The sequence below is a fragment of the Etheostoma spectabile genome, chromosome 3 (assembly GCF_008692095.1).
Source record: "Etheostoma spectabile isolate EspeVRDwgs_2016 chromosome 3, UIUC_Espe_1.0, whole genome shotgun sequence".
Classification (NCBI taxonomy): Eukaryota; Metazoa; Chordata; class Actinopteri; order Perciformes; family Percidae; genus Etheostoma; species Etheostoma spectabile.
In genome coordinates, this window is record NC_045735.1 from 31430194 (window position 1) to 31438620 (window position 8427).

The window sequence follows — 8427 nt, forward strand, 5'->3', positions numbered from 1 at the left end:
TCGCTTCGTGTCCACTCTCTGTAACAATAGAGTGAGCAGCGCGGCTGGTGGACCCGCTCTGCTGTGGGGAGCAGTGACGCGTTGCATCCGTGTAGTCCTCCGATAACGCGCAACGTACAGCCTCCTCTAAACTCTGTCAGTAGACCAGAGACCCAGATGGTCCTCTGTGTCTGTCAACGGTCTGAATGAGATCCACCATATCAGCGGAGCAATAACATGCACAGCAGACTATATTCAACTCTCCAAATCTCGGACAACAGAGATGGGAGGAGTTTATTTGAATGTGCATAAAGTTGTAAACATGAGCAGAAATCTGATGAACACATCTGAGCTATAGCCTACTATATATACTATACATACGATACTGCAACGTTGGGCCACTATTGTGCATCTCTAACCTCTGCATCTCTAAATGTAACTGTAAATAATTAATTTAATGTTTTATAAAATGACAAATAGTCTTTATTTCCCAAAAAGTAAATCCAGTAAGGGGGGCACAGAGGATGAGGGCCAAACATTACTGAGCCTGACACAAAGGTTAAAGGATTAGAATTTGTGCAAAACAGTGGTTCTCTTCTTTAGAATTTCAGTGGTCTTGATCCCTCAACATTATTTACTTTGGGTCCCTGGTTCCCTACACCAGGGACCCCTGGACCTGTTCCCACAGACCCAAATCTTCTCAGCTGTTGCTGACATATGCTACTGTCTCTTCATGTTGTTCATTATGTGTGGCACATTGTCTGGGTCAGTTCTTATATCATGAGAAGTTAGTAAATGCTAAAAGCCCTAATACCTGTTGATACTACAACAACACAAAGGCTCTTGACCCTACAGTTTTGCACATATCATGCAAGACTTGATTTCTCCATTTTTTTGCACAAAACTCTCCAGAAAGTGCCATTTAATGGTTTATTTTTCAAAATTTTTTCCTGTGGGGGCATACCCCCAGACCCCCCTAGGGAGAGCCCCATCCCCCACATATAACAAATCCCAATTTAAACCCTGAAGTATAATGATGCTGAAAGAGCCAAAGAAATTGCTTTGTACGTGGCAAAATATGGGTTGGCCCCCCCAAATCTCACTCCAAGGTTTGGGGAAAAGTTGGCAGCCCTGGTTATAGTCTGTCTTTACCAGGTCACAGTGAACAACCTGAGACAAAATTGATGGCTGCTGTTTTCTAGCAAAAGAACATAGCAAAAAAACATAGGGGGTACCCAAAATATATTGTTAGGATTTAACGAAATGAAAGGCATTAGCAATTTCCACATATACTTTCGTTTAGAACGCAGCTTAATCGATAATGGGGAATCTTTCATTTTTGGTTTGGAATTGTGGCGACTGAATGCTCCTCATAAACGAGCCAGCATTTTTGACATTTGCTGCAGGCAGATCCCGGCCGTTTAGCCAATAGATTCTATCACACAATTGCATCCTCTTCAGCAAATTTTAAAACAAAAGGAGTAGCCATTGTTGTCAAACGGAATCTCCCACTTTAAGTGTTGTCCTCTTGGTCAGATGATACAGGCAGGATTGCACTTGTGTCAGTGTGCACCAAATGTTTTTGATGTCAATTTCTATAATACGCTCACCAATCAAACGCTGGAGTTAAAGGAGAAATCTGGTCGATTTCAAAATGTAGCTCTGTTTTCTTTAAATTTGGAGCGCTGTCATTAGCAAGACAAATGAAAACAATCGGTGCTGCCTACACCGAGTTATCCTCCTGCTAGCGTTAGCGCCCAACAGGCTTAAAAAGGGCATGTTTTAAACATTTTTTTTAGCTTCTAAACATGTTCAAAATGTCATTACCAGTGCCTACCCATAGTGATTCCTATCAAGTAAACACAGCAAATCTGACTGCAGTAGATGTGACCGAAAGGTGGGTTTCGACTAGTGTGGACTTCCTCTGTAAACAGGAAATAAACAGAGGTTTGGATTAACACAACTTTTATGCCTTTCTGTCACAGAAGTATCTCACAATCCAGACCATCAGCAGATTCACTACAATTTCATACGTCTCTTCATGCACTTTCTGCCCAATTAAAGCTATATAATTAATATCATGGTTATTGACTTTGGCTATATTATTTAATTAAATATTATTCTATTCAATTTAATTTTACGTCACTTACTTACTTACATTGCAATATTTTTCGTACTATGGCCACCTCACTTTACTTTAAAATACTTTTTATATAATGCCACTTTACGTTCATTCAGTACTTTTTCCACATTACCTGTTGTTTGACTGTTTGTTGGTTTGCTTTTTATTGTGGAAACACTGCTGCTGTTACAAGGGAATTTCCCCATTGTGGGATAAATAAAGTATGAACTAATCTAATCCAAAATGTCTGCCTTGATTAATGTTACTGTATCCATTACTGTAAATGTTTTGATTCTGAATGACCTGTCAGCCTTCCAGCTCTCTACAGTTCAAAAATGTTATCCAAAGTCCTTAAAGTCCATGCTATGAATTTGTGCTGCAGCAGTTTTCTTTGCGTATGTGACTAGTCCCTTGACTTGTGTCTGTCCGTCTGTGTGTGTGTCTGTGTGTGTGTTGTTTTGTCTCCCTGCCTCCTGTTTTTCATCTTTGTGTTTTTGTGGCCCTGGGACGCGTTACTATGTCCCAGTGCGTTGTTCGTGAATGCTATGTTTTTTTAATATAAAAAAAATAAAAATGTGATCACAAAAAAGAGAGGCTAAGGCTGTCACTTGAATGGTGTTTTGAGCTAACGTTAGCAATCAAACTATCTTAGATTGCTAAAACATTTTTGAAATGATTTCCATCTTCTGTTACTGTTTGTAATGACAAAAGTTTCTTATTTTATGGATTTCATAAATTTCAGTATTACGCGTTATGCTGTAAACCGTTTACAAATCTGCAGTCGACTTACACTGGGCAGCGACAGGCGCTCTGGTCTGTCAAAACGCAATGCCCATTGATTTGCCCCTCCTTGTAGCTGAGAGAAGCCAGCTTCCATTGAAAATGAATGACTTCCGTTAACTTTACAAGCTTAAGTCGGTAGCGGTAATAACTTCCCGTTGTTGGGAAGATGGCATCAATCTTACCATTTACTAAACCAGAGAAAGATTCAGCCAATGCCGGAAATAACAGGCCAATCTCACCAACATCCCATTTGTGCAAATGGACGTAAAAAATGACTGTTTACCTGTGGTCATATTCTTTGCTGAACGAGTGCCAAAGCAGCTTTAGAAAAGAAGATCCACAGCTGACGCTTTGATTAAAGTAATAATGAAATGGGGGGGGGGGGGGGGGGGACACAGTAAAGGAAGTGATGGCTTTGGTTCTTCGACACTGAGAAAGCTAATGATTCCATGTGGAGATAAGGGCTACTAATTAAAATGAACAAGTTAGGCGTAGGAGGAAGGCTACATATACATATATATATATATATATATATATATATATATATATATATATATATAGCAGAAAAGATCATTGGTGCCAACCTGCCCTCCTTCATGACTTATACTCTTCCAGAGTCAGGAAATGGGCAGGAACCATCACTGCAGACCCATCTCACCCGGGACAAAACCTGTTCCAGCTTCTCCCCTCTGGTAGGCGCTACAGAGCACTGTACGCCAAAACCAACAGACTCAGGAACAGTTTCTACCCACAAGCCATCTCTCTGATGAACAGCTGACTTCTTACCATCAGTGTCAGGTTCAATTCTGGTCAATAACCCAGTAACACTGTCTCTAAACGGCACCTGTTTACTGGTTCCACTTATTATTCCACTTATTTAGTATTATTCGTCATTCTCATTCTCATATCTCACTTATTATTTACTATTTACACATCATTCCCATTCTCACATCTCACTTATTTTTTATTTATTCATCATTCTCATTTCCTATTTCAGAACTGTTCATACTGTTCATCCTGTTCATACTGTTCATATTGTAATATAATAACATAATACTATTTATCTATGTTTTGGTTGTTTTTGTATGTGTAAGCACATTGTGAGTAACGATGCTCCAAAGAAAAATTCCTCGTATGTGTCCTCATAGCTGGCAAATAAAGCTCATTCTGATTCTGATATAACTGGATCATGGACTTCTTATCAAATTCAACATTTAAAGTTAATGTTGGATCATAAATATCTGTTCTGAAATTATAAACGAGATACCACAAGGCAGTGCAATTAGTCCAATTACTATCATGACTACACAATTTTCTCCAGTCAAACAGCTCCAAAACCGAGGCAATCCTTGTTGGCACCTCACATCAAGTCCATTCATCTTCCATAACCGGTATAACTATCTCTGGTCAAGACATTCCCCTCTCCACAACAGTCACCAATCTTGGTGTAAGATTTGATCCACAACTCACCTTTGAAGCCCATATGAAAAACCTCTGCAAGATCTCCTTCTATCATCTCAGAAATATTGCAAAACTCCGTTCTACACTCACCCTAGCTGATGCTGAAAAACTGGTCCACGCCTTTGTCTCCTCCAGACTGGATTACTGTAACGCACTTCTCATCGGAATCCCTAACAAGAGTCTGCAGAAACTGCAACATGTTCAGAACAGTGCTGCAAGGATCCTGATGAGAGTGTGAAAGTACGACCACATCACACCCATTCTCCACTCACTTCACTGGCTTCCCGTTTCTGCTATGATTAAATATAAGGTCCCAATTCTCACCCACCAGTGCATCTATGGAAATGCCCCCCCCTACCTGAAAGAACTACACATCCCTCACACTACAACACAATCCCTCCGCTCAAAAAACTCCAACCGCCTCCTACTCTCCAGAACTAAGCTCAGCACCATGGGTGATCGAGCCTTCTGCTCTGCCGCTCCTCGGACGTGGAATGCCCTCCCTGACCATCTAAGGGCACCACAGACTTTTGAAAAAGGACTAAAAACATTTCTTTTTAGCAGAACTTATGAGTTTTAACATTTCACAAAAATGTCATTGCACTATTTATAGATATTTTACACTGATGGTTTTTACCTTGCTTTTATGATCTTACCTGTAGCACTTTGAGATTTGTTTAAATGTAAAGTGCATTGCAAATACAATTTATTATTATTATTATTATTAATTATTAAGCTGATAAAGAAGCACTCTAAAACATATACAGGGCTTTGATGAGAGCCACTTTGGATTATGGTAGAATAATGTAAGAGGGTTGGGGTCAGTTACAATTCGGACACTACAGAAGAAAAATGGCTGACAACGTAAAAGTGTCCTAAAACGTGAATAGTGACTCATTCGAAAAAAACTGTATACATGCTTTGAACTTATTTTGTTTCATATTTAGCTCCCATCATACATCCCATTCACTGTTCAACTCGCTACTAGGTTTCAGCAGATAGTACAAATTGCGTGTCATTCATTGTACAGTCCTGATATTGTTTTGGAAACAATGAAATGGATGGATAGCAAGCTCGTCTTGTTGTTTAAGATAATGTTACAGTTATAATATAATGTAATTATATTTTAATCTTACAGTTGACAACCTTATACATCATTGTTTTATTCTGCAGCGGCAAGCAACCATCAGTCCATGAATGAGGGAAATGTCTGTGGATAGTTTGCATGTCGGTGATAACAGCAAGAGTGTGTGTTATCCACCTGCTAAAGTTAATTGTGAAATGAAGATAATGTCCGTAGGCACAAAATTATTACATTACCTGAAATGTTCATTATAATAATATAACTACAAAATGCATTCCCTGCAGTAAATGCTTATGTTGTGGTCTGCTGCCTTCCCCAAACTGTTGTGTGTCTCCCCTTTTCTTCCCTATGTGTTGTCTGTTTGCCGTGAGGGCGTTTCCGGGGGATTCAGAGGCGTGGCTTCCATCAGCACTCCGTCTTCCACTCAGCTGTTTCCCATCACTCATCATCCCACTGCCATTCATAAACCCGGGCTGACCGTCTCCTCAGCGCCAGATCGTTACATGCATTACTGTGGTAACTAGGCCCCCCAGTCGAATTCACTCGTGTTTTCTTCTACCAGTGTTCTCTTACTTACCTTGTGTTTCCCTCGCAGATCCGTCCGTTGTCCGTCAGTGCTGCCTACCATCCTCTCAACCACCCACCCTCAGTCCGCGTCTGTGTTTGTCATCTTCCGCTCTCATTAAACCACCTGAACTGTACTCAGTCTTCGTGCATTTGTTATCTCTGTGGTTCTGTCTTACTGAAACGTAACAGCTTATGAGTGCTGAAAAGCTAAATTGCTAAAGCTAAACTGGATTGATGACTTCTATGCTTAAGAAAAAAGGTCAAGTAGTGTGAGAGGTTTGAAAAGAGGGTATGGATTAATAAGTAGCCTATGAATTTCATTCAAGTGTTGAATAATACCAATAAGGTATCAAAAAAGTGGAATATTTAAAATTAAATTGTAAAAGCTGTCACTACACTAAATTGCTGGTTAAAATGTGGAAAAATGAAAATGGTTCAAATAACATGAATGTCTTTAAAAAGTTGAATAATACCAATATTGTATGAACGTTTTTGTAAAAGCTGACGCTTAACTGAATTGCCAGTTTTAATTTGGATTAAAAAATGGCTGAACGAGTGCTGAATAAGTTGGAAAAATTAGAAATGGGTAGGTGAAATTTGGAAATCATAATTAGCTGTGTTTGAATTTAAAGTTGTATGAATTTGAAGTTTGTATGAAACTCCTAATAAATGAAAGATGTGGAACATTTTTAGGTTTGAATTAAGTAAATAACACTTGATTTGGAAAGCAGCTGAAGCTGCTAATAAAGAGTAAGAAATGATAGAGGTTCAAATGTTTTGAAAGGCATAAACATATAGATATGGAGAGGGAGGTTCTGTTTTGACCTGGTATTTAATCCTGAGTGATCGGATCACAAGTAGACAGCTCTTAGTACACTGTAAACGCACTCAGGACTAGGCTTGTGCCGATTGGCGAGATGAGATGGTATTTCAACGATTAAAGGAGTGATTGGCAATTGGGTTTTCCTATGCATATATTAAAGCAAATTTAACTAACTTACTTTAACAATTGTAATATCTAGAATCTGCACCCTACTGTTTATTTTCTGGTGGAGCGGTAAGTCCGCCCACTGAGCCACGTTATTCAGCATGAATAATGGTGAATTTTAAATCCTTTACAGTAAATACAAAGCAGTTTGTCATCTCTTTTCCATGGATCTGACACCTGATGGGCTGTTCTCTTAGATACGCCCAGCCTAGCTAGCTAGACTATCTGTCCAATCAGAGTTTTCTGTTGCACGACTAAAACAACTTTTAAACGTACACAGGTTCCACCAAAACAAGTTTCTTCCCGAGGCACCGCGGCTTTTCCCAGTGCTTAGCACCGCCCAAGGCGACTGTTATTGGTTTAAAGAAATGCCAATAAACCAGAGCACATATTTCTCCCATCCACAAATACTGTGTGGACGAGCCAGACCCTCTTCTGCAACTCTGGAGGATGGTCTGCCTAACCAAAGCAAAACTAGGGCTGAATCCCATTTCTCCATCTTACTCCTTACCCCTACCCCTTTGGCCCTTGAAACCAAGTGGTAAGGGCTAGGGGTGAAAACATACCCCTATGAAATGGGACACCACTTGGTTATATCACCATACAGAATTGATCACAGACTTCCAAGATGCCGTCTGCAAGTGTGTCTATGTCAATTGCGTGGGAATTGACAAGTGTCATATGCATTTATATATTTATATATTTTATAATTATTTTATGTTCACTTTGGTGGTGCAGAGGCAGATGTTTTTATATGTGTAGTACTTTAGGTCTGTTTGCAATACATATGTGTATACACACACATGGTGTGTATCTATTTCAGTTACCACCGTTTTGAATGACAATGACCTTCAGAATTTTTTTTTTTAACAGAAATCTGTCTTTAGCCGGCACAATTAACAATACGGGGGACTGACAGCAGTTAATGTTAAATGTGCTGAGCAAATAAACATGTCAAAATAAACAAATAAACTACATTTATCAGTTAATACTGGAGAGGATTTTAAGATTGATCCATTGACTTTCAATGTGCCTTTTAAAAAAGCTTAATATTTTAAAAATTATAAATAACAGAAAAGAAGTCCCATCATGTGCTTCACCCTTGTGTTGTCCTTGGGTCAAATTGACCCGTTTTAAAGTGTTTTATATAAGAAATATTGATTTATTTCAGCCAAAATTCCTCCAAAAACACGGGTGATTTCATACAACGTTCTTAGATAAAATTAATGATAACTTTCATTGAATTTTTGGGGTGTTTTATTTAATCTTATTGCATTTGAATTCTTTTTTTAATGGTTTCAAAACAGTATCAGGACTAAACTTTGACATATACCCATCTGGGATCCACTCAACATCCTCAGATCTTAACTATTAGTCAAAATATTTAATCATTTCTGCCTTTTTAACTAAAAACTTATGTATAATTTGATATAAATGAGGTAT